Here is a 17,866-nt window from a genome sequence, read left to right as displayed (position 1 = left end):
CAGTATAGAAATGCATTTAAAAAAACATGAAATATGTTCCATTACCAGAAAGATTGGCTGGTAGACTAGAAAAAATAATTGTCTTTCCATATGGTCCAGAAAGTATGTCTAGTTCCAGTACAAGTCGTTGTGACAGAGAAATTCCAAGTGCTTTCTTGGAATTCTGTGTGGTATTAATGCAACTATGCAACCATTTCTTTGACTCTGTCTCACTGTGGTCTGTATGTCCTGGACTTCAGCAGTCTTTTTTATCCCAAAAACATGGTGGGACAATAAAGACAACAAAGGATTTTAAGATAAGCATTTGTGAATTGTTGGTACTAAGGAGTTTTCAGCAATTTGCCCCTGGAAAACCCACATGCTTTCAACAGCTTTCCCCTGGTTAGCCACTTTGTGCTCTTTTAGGCCTTTAAAAGTTTGCTGTAAGCACCAGTTGCAAAATAATATTCAGCCTATCCAAACAACTGTGTGTTATGGCTCCACATTCCAGACTATGAGTCAACTCCCACCTGAATGGGGAATGCTCTTGGCAGACTTTGACTTACCCCCAAAAATTTACATTCCAAATATAGGTTTCCACAAACCTCCCAGGCAGCATGAACACAGGCAACCTCTGTTTGTATTTAAAAGCTGCAGTCTCCTCTTCTGCTCTCTAAACCATGTACCAAAAGTTACCATAATTCAAAATAACTAGAAGATTACATCATGTTTTGTGTCATTTAATATATAACATAGACTAAATGTATACATTTCTTCACTAAAATTGTCCAATATCAAAACATCTGAAATTGAAATTACATAGAAAATGGACAGTATATCCAAGCCCAGTATAGCCAAAACAAAGGGTCTCCAAAAATAAAAATAAAGTTGAAGTAAATAATTTTCTCTAAACAGTCTTCAAAAAAAAACCCACCTACTTAAACATTTTTTATTATTGCTTTCTTCTGAAACTCAAAGACAATGTTTTATTAGTAGAATCAGTAAAAATCCTAATCTTTGGAGAAAACAGATAAATAAAGTTTGTAAATATCAATTATTTCCTTTCTAACCATGCAAAAAATTGACAATTTCATTCAATATTTTCATTTGAGGCATAGACCACACTTTGTAATGTTACTTCACTGGAAACTAAAACCCATAATTTGCTATTAGTTAAAATCAAGCAATTTTCAAATAATTATTACAATCACATTTATGGACTTAGTTATTTTCTACAACTGCAAAGTTACAGAATCATTCTCTTTGTTCTGCAGACTGACATATGTACTTTTAGATTAAAACCTACTTTTCAATGCCCAATTGTGCTGGATTTGGCTGAAGTGGAGTTAATTTTCTTCCCAGGCACTAGAATGGAGTTGTATTTTGTACTTGTGCTGAGCACAGGGTTGATAACACAGAGATGTTTTTGTTATTGCTGAACAGGGCTTACACAGACCCGAGGCCTTTTCTGCTCTTTGTTCTTGCATGCTGATGAGGAAGCTGAGAGTGCATGAGACGTTGGGAGGAGACACAGCTGGGACAGGTGACCCAAACTGACCAAAGGGATTTCCAGACCACGTGACATCATGCTCAGTACGTAAAGCTGAGGGGAAGAAAGAGAAAGGGGGGAATGTTTGGAGTCATGGCATTTGTCTATTGAAATAAGCACTGCGCATGATGGGGCCCTGCTCTCCTGGAGACGGCTGAACACCTGCCTGTCTGTGGGGAGCAGTGAAGGAATTCCTTGTTTTGCTTTGCTTTGCTTGTGTACATGGATTTGATTTCCCCTGTTAAACTGTCTATCTCTTAGCTCAGGGGTGTTCCAGCTTCTAGCCTTCCCCCAGTTCTGTTGGTGAGGGATGAACAACTGGCTGCCTGGCTGCCTGCTGGCAAGGGTCAAACCATGACAGAGCGGATTCTCTAGTGTATCAACTCTGTTATTCCTGTTACACATTATTTGGAGAATAATGCAATATATATGAAAAATCAGAACTCATCAATGCTCACACATTGAATTTTGTAGACTGAAAAATGAGATGCTAAAAATAATTGGTATGTATTTGCAGAAGTTAATCAGCACGTGACCTAAGTTATGAAAACTGTACAGAAACGTTTCAGAGCCTGCTTGTTTATGGTTGCTAACAGACAAGAAGATTGCAGCTGATGCTGAGGATATATAGCACAATTCCTGCTCATTTTGCATGGAAAAGTGGTTTCCACTGACAACTGCCCTTGAAAACAGCAAGAAATAGACAAACTAATAGTTGATAGTAGTCACTGATAATGAAGGAAGAAAAATTCAGAATGCAAATTCCTTATAATCAATTTATTCAATCCCAGTGCTTGGAAATCTGTTCAATGATTTTCATACATTAAAGCAAAGGAACTTCTATTGCTAACATTTTGGTTTAATATTTATATTGGAGGACAATTCAGTACTGATGGAAGTAAGACATGACTATGTCTGTTCAGCATCACTCTGCTGGACACAGGGAATTTACTTTCTCTGTGAAATTAGTTTTACCACACATCTAATCAGACTCTCACAAGTTTTGAGGACTCTGCTTTTTGCTGCTCAAGACGAGGCTAATGATCACACATGACAAGCGCTTCTCCTGAATACTTTGCAATGTTCTGCTTTGCTGATGTAGCCCAGGAGTGGGGTGTTGGAGAAGAGGAAAATGCAGTATTTCCTAGACATTTTAAGGAGGTTTCATGTGCATTAAAAATCTACCTAGAAAACTCACATTTATGCTATTCAGATAATAAAATATTCAGTTTTCCTAGTACAAAACTGCAGTAAATCTGAGAACGGAATCTGCCATTTCACTTGTCCCATATTTCATTCAATTATAATTATTTTTACGCAGGCAGACACATGGAAGACTGACAGCTCAGTAATTTACAGGAGGTGGTGGGCAGAATAGTACCATAGTATGTCATGCCAAAAGATGACTTAAAGTCCTGAATTTTTCTTCAGTCCTGAGGGGTTTTTTGTTTGATTTGGGATTTATTTGGTTTGGAATTTTTGTTTGTTTGGTTGGTTTCGGTTTTGTTGTTTGGGTTGGTTTGGGTTGTTTTATTTTGGGGGGCGGGGAGGTGGAAGGCCTGCATCTGTAAGAAGTTCCATTAACAAAAGATAAGTGAAAGTATTCCCTCAGCTTCATTTATGAGAGTCAGATAAATTAGGGCTACAACATGAATAATTTTTTTTAAGAATCAAATTCAATGATAGTCTACAAACCCATCTTTGGTTTAGATATCTTTCCTTGAACACTATTCTGATGGAATGATGTGAGTTAATATTTTTTAAATTAGAAAAAGATCAGACAATAAAGTTCCTGAAACATTTTGGTAGTCATACATTGACGGGTTTTCTCTGTTTTTCAGCAATTCAAAATACCACACTGCCTCAATCCAATTAGTTTGGTTAAAAGGCATTTTTCTTGCTGTAAATGCTTCTCAAATGTGGAAATATCTGTAACTAAAACAAGATTATACATGATTGGTATTTATGGGTCTGTCTTACAGTATTGGAAATTGAATTCAAAGAACCAGACTACAATATTTTTTAAAGGTCTTTCTGTAGAACAGATTTTCTGACTGAAATGATTCTCAACTGACAGCTGTTTGATAGCTCTAAGTCTAAGCCCATTCCCAGAGGACAGATATTTGCATCTTGAAAACCAGCACCAGTACTAATAGGAGGAGTAAAAATTTTATAGGTAAAGTCCAAACACAAGACAATAATGAATCACTGCATCAGCACAAGCAAAGTGTTTTGAAATCCATCAATCAGTACAAGCCAGTCATAACTGTCTCATATTTACCTGCCTCCAGAGTGATTCCTTGACAATTGGCTGGATTTCTTTTCTATTCACTCTTATAAATTCAAATTTTGTCAACATTACAAGAGACAAATACTTGTAATAGAAAATCTATAAGTAACGTAAATTAAATTTCCAATAGTAAAGAACTGAGATCCTATTGTAAGCTTCCTATGTACATAAAAATGCCAAATCTATCATTTAGTAGCCAGGAAGAAGGAGGTTGGGAATAGAGGGACATTCCAAAGAATAATGACATATGCTAGATATTATGGTCCAAATTTTGATGTTTGAAAAGTGAAAAAGACTCTGCTGTGAGACTATATCAAACAGACAAGAAAATTGAGAAGACTGGGCAGGCAGAATTGATGTATTTACATCAGTCTGAGTGGAATTCTAAACAGAAGATACTGCCTATTTTTTCACATATACGTATATTCCCTTTTTTTTCAGTGCTGCTATGAAAAGACTAGGTAAAAAATATTTAATTGAATATACTTGTAGGATCAAAAAGCAGAGTGATGAAAAACTCACACTTCCAGAGAGTTTTCACTCTCTCTCTCTGTAACAAGAGAAAGGCCAAGCTGCCAGGTCTGGATGAGCTTGAAACTTGAAAAGAAAAACCTAAACTGCAGTTTTCTACATGGGCAAGGCAGTTTTGGAAGAATTCCTGGATTTTTCTAATACCTGGAGTATTTAGAAAAACATAGCAGCTGAATTCAATTATTTTATTCCCCTGACTGTTCACTGCATAAGTCAGCTCATCTGTGTGACAGATATCGGTAGCTGGAGGCCTTTGTCTCAACACAGAATACAGAAGACAAGAAAACTTCATGCTCCAAGATACTCTCATTTGCAACTGTCAAGATCTCATTGCCAGGAAGGTGAAACCCCACATTTGCTCCATACTACAAAAGCTTAATGCACACGAGGCATATTTAGCCCATTGAAAATTCTGATTATCAAATCAACCAAGAAAAAAACAATAGAAATCAAATACATATAGAAAAGTGAAAGGACAAGTTCAAATGACTTAAGATATTTAGGTGAAATGCATTGAAGATGATTAAAGGGATGGAACACCACATCTATGAGAAAAGACTGAAAGAGTTGGGGCTGTCAAGATTGGAGAGAAGGCAGTTTTAGGGAGAGCTTATATCACATTCCAGTACCCAAAGAGAGTTTATAAGAAAGATGGGGACAAACATTTAGCAGGGCCTATAGTAAGGACCACGAGTAATAGTTTTAAACCAAAATAGGGTAGATTTAGTCTAGAAATAAAGGAAAAAAAATTAATACTGTGAGTGGTGAAACACTGGCACAGGTTGCCTAGAGAGATATATTCAGGCTCCTTTCCTGAAAACATTCTTGTTTAGGCTGAGCTAAAGCTGGACTCTGAGCAACCTGCACAGGGAAGGGTTTTTAGAATTATATCCAAGTCACTTGTCATTATTATGTTAAGACAAGCAGATATATAACATACGGCAGGAAAAGCTAAACTGAAATTACCTATTTATTGTTGGGCTGCTATTCTATTGAGACAAAATCAGTATGTGGCAGCAAGACAACAAATGTGTCTAAATTGTGTTGATGCCCAATGATAATATAATGAGTTAAGAACAAGGTCTCATTCATTGGCCATAAAAAAACCCAGAAAATATGTACATTATATCATCCCCTCCTACATTTATTTATTATAAATTGGTATTTTTGAATCTTACTATTTGTGGCATGCTTAACAGGTGTAAAAATTTACAGCTGAATTTTATTCTCCTTAATTTGCATTAGAAATGAAATGTCACTGATTTTGGTTTGCATGGACCAGCTGTATAGAAAATTACTCATCTTTTCATCAAACTGATCATTGATACATATTATATTGATGGATACAGATTTCCAGCACTTTGCATAAATACTCTGAGTCTCAACAGACACAGAGATGTGGGTTGTCTGAGGCACTGTACCATGTAGATAATTTCTTTCCATGTGCTGAAAACTCCAATCCCATAAAATTATTGCCCATATGTAGACTAGGGCTCAAATATATAGGGGAAAAAATAAAAAAAATTTAAAGAATAAAAAAAAAAAAAAAAAAAAAAAAAACAAACAAACAAAAAGCAAGCAACCAAACAAAAACAAAGCACCCAAACAGTTAAGTCCAGTTTGATTTGCTATAAATGTATTATTTTAAGTCTGTACATAAGTATCTAAGTCACTTTATCATTAAAGTTATCATGTTGTTTTGGCATGCCATCCTCCAACATGATCTCTGGACAAGGCAATTTTTAGGAAGATTAGTTTAAGACTTTGTATAATGAAGATGCAAGCAACTGGAAAATCTAAATACTAACCTAAAATTAGCAAGATGAAAATATTCTAAGAAGAATGCATGCTGATTCTATCCACTGATTCTTGCTTTGTCTCTTATTCCTATTTTAAGAGCTGCATGAGGATATGGTATTCTGAGTTTGGTTTTCAATTCATTCATTGCCTGTTTTCGTCAACAGCCTTACACACAGTGCAAAAGAATTCCCTCTTCCTTCTACAAATCATAAGTGAATTGGCAGAGAGATGAAGCTCAATGCTTCCAACCAGGTGTACGTTATCAACAGACACTTTAATTTTTATTGGTACTTGGGGTAATAAAGGATATGCTAAAGCTGGTTTTTGGCCTGACAGATAACCAGTTTATCCTGCTTCTCCAGAAATATGTTGGATATAAAAATATTAATAGTATGTGTTTCAAATCTGCACATTGTAGCCCAAAGTGTATCCATTGGATGAATTTGCTGACAGACCTCCATGTGACTGCGGTTAGATTTTGAGTTTGTATTAAGTTGCCCAGCTGGGATCAGTGTACTGCACCACAGTCTGGGATGTAATCATAATAGAAGTGGAAAAAAAACTCAAGAAGAAAGGTGATTTGGATGGCTGTTTGTGAGAAAGCAAGTTTGGAGCTGTGGGCAGGAGAATTAAACCAGAATGGAAGAGGATATAAAAAGCCCTGACTAAAGTTTATTCTTACACCTGAGTACCATGGTATCTTCATGAAACATTTGTTTTTAGATTCTAACACATCAAAATGTTTGTAGATTCTTTTTAATGAATTAGCCTTAATATTTAAGCTCTATCACAAACAATTCCAACCCACAAATACACATCTAGCTACACTCCCTGCTTTGGCATCTTCCGCAAAAGCAAAATAGTTCCAAAAAGCAGAGTGAAGTTGCTTTCATGCCCTCCATTGAAAGGCTAGAGAGGAAGGGGTGTCATTTCACACACCATTTTTCTCATTATTAAGTATGACAGAAAAAGAATAATGAAGACCAATGTCAATGCCTCTAGAAGGATTTGTGCAGGTGAAAAGAATCCTGGGATTTCTGTTAATCTCTGTACCTGCCTTAGAGCATATTTCACATTAAGCTGCATACTCTAATATTCCTTCATACCTTATTTTAAATCCTGCAGAGCATGTACATAATGCACTTTTATCTTCTACTTTCCTCATTCATATGAACATATGCTTCTTTATATTTTGGCAGTCCTTCAAATGGGATCATTTTAAAAAAACTTACAGTTAATGACTTTAACCTTCCAAAACAAAATACACCACGTCTTCAAAATCTGGAGCAATTTCTCTAACATTGACAACCACTTCTGTTAGTTAGATCAGTCATTCAAATAGGTCATAATTTTTTAGGTAAATAAAATTCAAAAATTCTCCAAAACTGCCACAGATGTGTATGCAACATAACATTATATTTCTATTCTTAAGAGAAATTATTCTCTATGTAAAAAAATTCATTAAATTAGAACAGCTTTTTCCTTTAACGTCAATATTAATTATTTCCAATTTGTTGCCATTCACCATCAGAAAAAGGAACACTGAAAATATCTGAAACAAATTCTGGCTTTTAGCCAGTGACAAATTTATAATATAAGCACCTCCAAAGTTCAGGTGCAAAAAAAAATATCAAATAAATTCAGAAAGATGATGAATGAAGAAAAGCTAACACATATATATATATTGCATTCAAAAGTGTATGGATCAAACAGTTAAGAGTAGAAGAAGTAAAAGGTGATATCAGTATTTGTATTTCTTCTAACTCTACAAAAAAACCAACCAAAACATACAAAAAAAAAAAATCCACAAAATAATCCACAAAAAAAACAAACAAAACAAAAACAAAAACAACCCACAACCAAAACCAGCTAGCTCTAAGCCAAAAGCCAAAATCACTTGGATCTAGCTCTTCTAGTATGTTTGTGGAAACCCACGAAATTCCTGCAATTTATGGACAAATAGAGTACACAATTACCACATTGATAAGGCATAATTTTGCCCCCTATATGTCAATGAAACTTCAATATTTTATCTTTCATCCAGTGTTTGTAGCCTTCACATCTAACTGAAGAAGGAGAACTTTACCCAGAAATAATACAGGCATGTTCAGATCCATTTTTTTTTTACTGATGATGGCTAGAGTTAGTACAGCCTTTAGCATGAAAATTGGAAGCAGAACACTTACTGTAGGAAACAGCATTTTTCCTTTGACTTAGGAAAAGAAATGAAAAAGAAATTGGGGTAACCACTTTAGTCAAAATCTCTATTTCAATATATATTTACAAAAGGTTATTCTCCAACAGATTTGTCATTAGCAAGAGTTTTACACTCTATTTAAAATATAAAGCAACATTCAGACCAAATGCAGTGGATTAGTGGCAAAAACTATAAACTATCTCCTTTTAGTAATCTCAGGCATGCTTGCAAGTCCAGATATTCCTCTGTATTTCTGTTGTGCAGTAAACCACATTGCCGTTTATAAAGGAATTACAAAGCAAACCCTTACCATCCCTCCCATCACTGCTTGAAATTGTCTGCTAGTTATCTGATTTCCTTCTACTCAAGCAGCCTTTTTTCAAGAAAATCCTTCTAGGTTCAGAATTTTGCATACAAGTAAAAGTGTAAGCACAGAGGCTTTCAGGTCTAAGAAAAGAAAAAGAGGGAAAAAGAAACATCATTTAACATTACAATGATCTCATGTGTAAATAAGAGCAATGATTTTCAGTAGATGTTCATCCTTCTGAATGCAAGTTTCTTAAATACTTTTTCCCTGCACTCTGGGTGACCCACTGAAGTCTAAAACAAACCTGAGCAGAGTACATCTGTCCCCATTTTTCTACATGTTTCTACTAGGGGATATAAAAATGATATATGCCAAAGAGTGTTTTAAATACATTTATTGAAACTGAATCTGATTCCCTTGCAGCATTTCACAGAGTCACATTATCTCAACTCCTGGAAAAACATAGCAAGAGCTAGGCCTGGGGCTGAATGGCTATAAATGGTAAGTTCTTGTAGTAAAGCTTTCCTACAAACCTTCCATTCATTCCTGCTCCTATTACGGAGCACCTGCTTTGAATCATCACCTCAAAGAGTGTAATCTTTTCCTCATTTTTGCTTCTCCCATTTTGCCTCAGCAAAATAAATTCAAAACTGAAGCCTGGAAATGAGGAAGAATGAACATATTTCTTTCTTATTTCCCAATAAACCAAGACACAGGGACTTCTTCCCCTGCTTGGAATCAGATAGGGAGTACCTTTGAAGCCCTACACTCCTCACAATTTGCCTCTGATATATGGTTGTTTATACTCAGTCAGGGGTCCTTGGAAAAGTAATCATTGTGCTTTGCAATTCTCTGCAATGTTTTTGTGGAGAAAGATAAAAATTTAAACTTCCTTTCACAAATTAGTTATTTGGAATTTTGTCCTTTATTTCCAGCCCTAGAGTGGTCTGCTGGGCAAAAAGGATAGCTGTACCCATCACCTTTGTATAGCTAATTAATTCTCCCTTACTGTGATATTTGTATATTCACCCTTTCAGCATCATTCCTGTTCAAATCCATCTGTCTCTCTGGTCCTCATCACCCCTTTATGTTATTTGCTGCACAAATAGTCATATTTAAAGAAAAAAAGAAAAAAATTCCAACAGGAGACAATCCTATTGTTTTAATCTAAAATTCTGTGTTCTTCAAGAAACTTACTGCTTTTTTTTCAGAATATTTTTCTGAGAAATATTTTTCTGAAAGATATTTTTTCCTTCTTTGGAAACATTTTGTTTTTCCGTATTCACTCAAAATACTCAAAACTAATATTCCTCAAGTCGGGCCAATAGCCCAGTTTGTACCAACATTTGTAAGTAAATTCAGAGCTGTAAAACCGCAGATGTCAAAAGCAAGGTTAGCCTAAGGTAAAAGATACATGAACAAAGAGCCCAGGTGCTGGGAAGATCAGAGTAACAAAACAGCCATCCCTGCAAATATTTAGCCACACCTTGTTGTCAGTTTAGCTAACCAGGTGGGAGCTGTATACATAACAGCAGAAGGGAAAATACTGCAGGGACACTGAAAACACCTTGAGAGGCAGTGAAAAGGAGCATAAAAATCAATAGAAAAATGTTGCAGATGAAGCTAACAACTTAAAGATCAATCAAGTTCAATAGACATTGTTCAAATTAATATGATTGCATCATTGCATTAGTTTGCTGAAATACATGGGAAAGCATTGATAACTGTGAATTTCCAATGGAAACCAAGCAGGGAAAACCCTCCTCAATCTCTCTGAAATTTCTCAGCAAGTCCCATTACTTCTGACATAAATTTTTCAGGTCACATACAGAAATACAAGCTCTATTTCACTCAGTGTATCTAGTGACATCCATATATGATGTATGACCAATATCATCACTTCATGCTATATGAAAAAATCTTTTCCTTAAAAAATGGGTGACTATATTGCACTCTGTAAAAAGAAAATGATTCCAAGAGTCAGAGTAAAAGTACTCAAATCATCCCAAGCCTAAATTATACAAGTTAGAGCATCATTACTCTGCTCAAAAGCATCCAAGCCTCTCAACCAAGTCCTTTGTCAGTGATTTTATGTCACCTTTAGTACCACTGTGAAGCAACAGGACCTTGGAGTATAGCATCATTACCCAGCTGAGAAACAGCTGGAGAGTGCAGCCTTTCCTTACGGGAGCAAGCCTGACTTATGCATAATATTAATATTCAAATCACAACCACAAGAAGCCATTGAAGAAAGTATTTTACTCCCTGAAGGTCAACAAAGCTAAAGGACTTCAGGGGACAAATAATTTCTCAGGAGAATCAATTGTGGACGTAGACATATCAGAATGAAACCATTTACATAGCCTTTGATTTAACCTTTCCAAGCACTTGGAAATCACTTCAATTCTTCTGGTCTGTGACAGATTTTATGTGCTGGACAAAAAGGAGAGCTGAGAAGAGACTTGCCAAATTCTTCAGTAATTCCAGACACTGAAGTCTCTAGATATTTAAAATTATTAGTAATTGTTAATAAAGATTTCAGTTATTTTACTCAATTTTTCAGCCAGAACTTTATTGACTTTACTGTTTCTCTCAGACAAATTAAATACTACCTTTTACGACTAGTGAAGATTCCTACTTTTTTCTTACAAACATAGAATTAAAAGTGAAGGAATTCTTATAAATGGCTATTTCTATTGCCTTGGTTCAGAAAATATCTCTCACAACAGCTTAAGAATGGATAATTTCTTGGATATTGATGCTGGCTTTAGCAAATAACCTACAATCTTTGGTATATTTTTCCCAGTGATTTCAGGAATATTTTTTGGATAATGCTACAGAAAAGACAGAGCATACTCACTAGCAACCACCTAAATATTACAGTAATTCCTCTGTTCCACCTTTGGTTACACCCCCATTTTTTCAATAGATATAATTAGATATAAAATTACAGCCTGCTCATCTGAACAGGTTTTTCTTTTCTTTCTTTCTTTTCTCTCTCAGCTGATCTGCTACTACTACTGCTCCTAGTTTTCACTTTCTGAGCATTTGCCATTCATGGCTTTATGTGCCAGTAAAACTATTGTTATTTAGTAGTTTTAGACTTTAAAAATACAGCTGCAATGAACCCAGTCCACTGGAACGTATTTAAAGGTAATATGCAGCCATCAGGGAAGGAACTTCTAAATTATGTACTGAGTTATTTGCATAAATCAAAAACTAAACACTCTTGCCTCACAGCATTACTTTTATAATCGGTGAATCGGTGAAAGAGATGCAAGAGAATACATTAGCTATTTCTTCAGATTATAAAGCAAAAGGATTGTGAAATCCTTCACAGAAACACAGGGAGGAATATAGCTCAGTTTAAAAGCTGAATTGCTTCTTTAAAATACTAAATCCTTGGTGGGGGAGGGGAATTAACATTTAAGCCATAGCAACTTCAAATGCGCCTCTATAAAGCTGAAGACAGAATCACTCTATTTCTCAAGGCTGCAAAAGAATAGTTAGAGGGGGAAAATATTTTCAAACAATATTAAAAAAATAATTTAAACTTTGGTGACATGGGTCCAGCTTTAATCAAAATTAAAGCTACAAAATAGGATAACTACATAATACTAGTAAATACCACAAAAGTAGACTTTTTGCAAAATTAATAACAATAAAGTAAAACTGATATAGAAAGATACCATACCACGACATATTTATCCCAGATCACATATTCAAATACCTTTGATGACTTGAAGGAACAAATATGCCACAGCTAAAAATGAAAAATAGAAGTAGGTTTAAAAAGACATTGCAAATAATGAATAAAAATAAATCACTATCCAAAGTCAGTTTAGAAATGTTTCCTATCATCAAGACCAAAAAAAGTGATAAAACCATGAAAGGTATACAATTGTCCCATGAAGATAAATATGGGAATCTTTAAAAGTCCAGAAAAGAGCTTTAGCAGAAATACATTGTTGACTGGTGCCAACAAGACTACAACAGCTTTTCTCAGCAGTACATTTGTTCCTTCTGATGCCTTTAACAAATGTACATGTTTTTGCTTTCCACAGACTTATACGCTTAATAAAGGGTTTTTCCTAATTCTTCATCTTCTAACATTTTAGCTATTAACAATATCATTAAAGGCAAGACTGCAGAATTTTTTTTCAGTATTTTCACCTCATTAGAGAAGGAATAACTTATGTGATTATGCTTTTACATTATGGTAACAGACTACTTACTTGATGGTAAGACAGAAATATTCCTGGTTCAAACTGTGATTTTAATTCTTTCGTACTAATTGTTGCATTGGCAAGCTGAACAAGTTGATAGAACTTATACTTACCTTGTTTTCAGGAGAAGAGTCTCAATTCTATTACAGTAGCACAGCTAGAAATTATTACCTACAGGTCAAGGGACTACTTGCTATACCCTTGTACTGATATCCTTAAGTGGTTCAAGAGACATTCTGTGATAATTAGATTCAGTCTCTCTTAAATAAAAATGGAGCTTCTAGAGGGAGTCAAAAAATTTGTTCATTTCTTTTTGGAGTAAAATTGAAGAAGACTGCATTTCATATTAAAAATTACTCCTACTGGTAGCAGTTTCTTCTTGAAGATCAGCATTAATAGGGGACAGGTATGTAATTCACAAAGACTACAAATCAAAACAGAGAGATCAGACCATTTTTCACTTCTGTATTATTCATCTGCATCATCTATCTCCATCATAAACCTTTCTTCATTATAAATATAAACAAACTTGCTTTTTTTTCCTTCCTGTTAAACAAAATGCAAAGCAGTGAGAAGGAGAAAAAAATGTATCCCATGAAAATGAAAGAGCAAGAGAGGATACACATGGAAAGCTAAAGCATATGAAGGTAAAATCTGTGGTGTCATAAACATCCTGTAGTCTCCCTGCACAAACACACTCTGGTAATGGTTCATCAAATGTTTATGTGCATGAGGAATTCCTACTGGATATAATGATTCTTACATGAAAAGCATTTACCCCTCTGACAAAAAAACCATCACTGAATTGAGATGTAATGCTTAAACACAGGGAGGGGAAAAAGAAAATAAACTTTGATATGAGTATTGGGTCAACATTTTCAATAGCTCTTTAACAAGTGCCAAAGAACTGAAGCAGACTGAGCAAATAAAAATAAAGAGAAAGACAAACACCATTAACTTGACTCGAACTCCATCTACAGAGAGAATATTGTTAGCCTGGTTCTCACAGACTGTGGGCAGATGCATAGGGCTGTATCCAGTCCATTCCTAATTAACAGGCTTTAGAAGCTTCTCAGTTGAGCCTTCTCATTGCTGTGACAAATACCAGGGTATATAACCTATTAGGAAAAAATCAATTGCTTTTATAATCAACTGAAGAAAACATTTCCTTCTTCAGTTGATATGTAAGTTAGTTGGACCTTAAATCAGAACTATATACAGAGAAACCATTTCACTTATTCAATATTTTGCCCTGTCTTTCCAAGGTTTTTCTGCGTTTTTTTCTTTATCAATGTCAAATGTTCTGATTTAATTCAGAGTATTTTTATTATGTATCTGGCAAAAAATGAGTACTTTTGTTACAGTAAATTGCAATTAGTTTACCCATTCCTTAAAATTTAAAGGTAGATGTTCACTGTCATTTACTTAATTCTCATTTACTTAATGAGACTTTGTGTATCTAACCAAAGGCTCTTTTAAAATTATGAAAATACTGAGATGTATTCATTTTATTCATGGCAATTAGGTCACTGGCTAGACACCACAGCTCCAGAGCACCAGAGCGCAGTTGGCAGCTGTTTCACAGCAGAGAGTGCTTTCCTTCCTCTCCTGCATCACATACCACACACATTAACAGCCTTCAAAATCAACAGGGTTGACTTTTCAGCTTGATTTTTGTGCGGTTCAAAGGTACACCATGAATATGTAACTCCCAGTATTCAGCAGATGAATGCAATCACTAAATATGTCTCTCCATTTGAGCATACCTTCCATTGGAGGGAGCCAGATGAAAAAATGTGCTGTGGATTTCCACGCCTCTCCATATGAACTGAGCAAGCACCCTGTGGTGACAACAGCTGCTGCTCTCTGCTGTAATGGATATAGGCTTGGAAACACTGCTGGAGACAGGACTACATCTGTGGGCTCTAGAATTTTTACATCTTCAAATGCACATTCCCTTGCTCTACCAACGGCCTGATGTGAGTCTTTTGAAAAACTGTTGTGTTGTCCTCCAAGAACAGATCACCTCTACATTTGCACCGTGGCTGTGCTCACAATGAGGACCTGTATCCATTCCACTGTACTTACAAGTGTTGAAGTAAGGACTGGATTTCACAACCAGGTCTCCTAAAAAATACATTAATCTGTGTTTTATTTAAAAGTGCTGAGAGAAAATACACCCAAGTGTTAAAGAGCAGAGTTACATCTCAGACACAGGGTAGCTCCATCACAATGTCATTAGAGACACAGAACCAGAGCAATACATGCCCACTGTAACTATCTCTCTGGCTTCTGTCTCAGGTATTTTCTCAGACTGGTTCCAATGTTTTGGAACATCTCCGTCATGGATCCTGTTATACAGTAACATTATCTTTCATTTTCGCCTGGTAACCTTAGTTTCCTTGATGACAAGTTTATCTTCCAAACTCCCCTACAATAAACAGTCTTTTGTATAAGCTTCCAGGCCTTGCCAAATCTTTCGTTTCCTTTGGAAGACTCCCAGGACACAAATAATGCTGAATGAGGAGCAGTGAAGTCTGTGTTTACTGAAGGATGTTATAAAAAATTATAGTTTGACTAAACATTCCAGAAGTAGGGAAACAATGTATACATATCAATGAAGCTGAATCTCTTATTTTATTTATATTTTTATTATTTGTATTTTCTGTTGGTCACTTCACACCCATTTCTCATAAAAAAGGTATTCCATTTAAAGTCTTAGTGGCTTCACCTAAATTTTGTGGCTGCAAGATCCCAGAAACTGTTTTTGACAGTGTTAGTGAGCCCCCCCGCAGCACAAAACAGACCTTAACTTCATACTTGTTCACTAATTTGGTCATTGTGAACAAACTACATTTCTTTCTTTGCCTTTGGGAAAGGGATTCTTAAAGACATGGTTTAAAAAGCAGTATAACCATCTTACAAAAGTAACTCTTAAGTGTAAAAACAGGGAGATTAGCCTGTAAGAAAGAAAGGCAAAGGACACCAGAGAGAGAAAAAGAAAAAAACAAGTTTAAAGACAGACATTTGAAAACTTTCATTTGTCTTCACTTGACCAAAAGTACGCTGTGAATCAACAATGCAATTTGTCTCAGCCATAATCTTCCTGTATCTGCCGCAGTAAAGCAGCTTAGCCTTTCCTCCATGTCTGCTGCTGTTTACATAATCAATTCTGACTCAGTTATTTAATGATGTGAAATACAAACATTTCTTTATCAACTCATTTTGCAAAATATTCTGCCTAATTAATCTCTCTCCAACACCACCTATTACTTTCTCTCTGTTTTTAAACACAAGTTTTCACAGCAAATGTTACAAGAGGATGACAAGGGCAATTATCACTAGAACAAAGCAGAACAAAGCTATGGTAATGAGAGGAACTGCAGTTCATTCACTGAGGTTCTGGCAGTGATGAAAGGAGTAAACTAAGCCTACCTTTATTTCATAGATAACAAAGCAATTACAGCATGTAAAGTAATACAGAGAAAATAATAATTTACTGGAAAACCAAGAGAACAGAAGACTCTGAAAAATACAAAGAAATGCACACTTGTATAAAAAATAATTCACTATATCAAAATTATTATGAATAAGTGACATGTAAGAAGTGTTGGGATGCATAGCAAATAAAACCACCTTTACAAAAGGAAATACTGTTAATTGGGAGAAAAACAAAACAAAACATAACAACAAAAACAGAAAAAACCAAAAATATAAGGTGAAAAAAAAAACCCACAACAAAAAATCACAGAAATAAACAGAAGTAGTTTATTGAATTCTGCAAAGGGGTAGCATATTTTTTTTATTGTAAAATTTATCCACAAAAAGCAAAATGTTGTTTGAGTAGGGGAAACACCATGATCCAGAGGCAGCCCACATACATTACAAGGAAAAGACACAAAACTTTAGAATGGTGCACTAAGGCCACTTTGGCAGGTTGGTATAGATTATGATAAATTAAAAGTACCATTGCACCTGTTGTTCTGTGGCGGGCACTCAGTATCTGTCAGAAAGGTAAATTTAAATTTCCTCTTACTTCCTGCTCCGCAGTGCCTTTGATTGAAGTTCAGGAATGGAAAACCTCACAATGTATGAGCTGGAAGGCTCAGATAGGATTCCTATGCTGCCCCTCCTGCAATCTGACCACCCATGGGCACCTCCACCAGATGTAAATGCTAGCAATAAAAATAGGTTACACATTCACATCATGTCATCTTGTCCTCTGATTTCAGCAATTTCACCTGTCTTAGAACAGCAAACAAATAAGTGAAAGCCTTAGTTAGGAAAAAGCTTCTGCACTAGAAATTCAGTCAGAGTAATCTGAAAGCCATAAAACACCACATTAAAATCCAACATTTCCTAAGCTCATGTTTTGGCAGCACAGCGTGGCTTAAAATAAAATTAAGAACACGCAAAGAGAAATCTGAGGCTCAAAAAGGACAAGTGCCTGGCTCAGACTCCTGAAGTGACTAACCAAGACAGCCTCAGGTCCTGCTTGTGCAATCAATCTACTGCCCTGCTCTGCATCCACTTCAAGTACATTTGAGGCAGCCTCTCTTGGATTTTCAATATCTGTAAAAATAAAAGATCTTTCCATTGCTTTCTTCTAGGCTAGAATTGCCCATCCTTGCCTACAAGGAATTTCCTGTGAATTCAAAGCTGGTCAGTGGTACCTTCTGGAAGACAGATGCCACAGATGTGTATCTTCCTTATCTCCCTGCACACAGTTCAGCATAAGCATCTACAGCCTGGAGAGCAGCATTAACCCCATGTGCTAGGCTAAGGAGCTGAGGCTTTCAGCAGTACTCCAGCAGATTAGGGGCAGGAGTAAGTGCCAAGCGACCTGGGCTTCCATCCTCTTTCTCAACTTGTTTTATTGCAGAGCATAACCTCTACAAGTCTCAATTCTTACACTTGAAAAAGTCAGATAATTACACCTCTGTACCTCATGGGGACTCTGTGAGGTTTAAATTAATAATGTTTGCCA

At 35.7% G+C, this 17,866-nt stretch overlaps 1 long non-coding RNA gene across 1 annotated transcript; it reads left to right on the top strand.

Moving 5' to 3' along the window:
- Positions 1-1,430: 1,430 nt before the first annotated feature.
- LOC134432611 (uncharacterized) lies at positions 1,431-17,640 on the top strand. The gene is made up of 3 exons (XR_010031369.1): positions 1,431-1,572; positions 9,077-9,154; positions 17,490-17,640. It is a non-coding gene; the product is annotated as an uncharacterized LOC134432611 (long non-coding RNA).
- Positions 17,641-17,866: the final 226 nt, after the last annotated feature.

Source organism: Melospiza melodia, chromosome Z, assembly GCF_035770615.1.
Source record: "Melospiza melodia melodia isolate bMelMel2 chromosome Z, bMelMel2.pri, whole genome shotgun sequence".
In the NCBI taxonomy this organism is placed as follows: Eukaryota; Metazoa; Chordata; class Aves; order Passeriformes; family Passerellidae; genus Melospiza; species Melospiza melodia.
The sequence above is the reverse complement of the archived record's forward strand: the minus strand, read 5'-3'. Positions and strand labels throughout refer to the sequence as shown.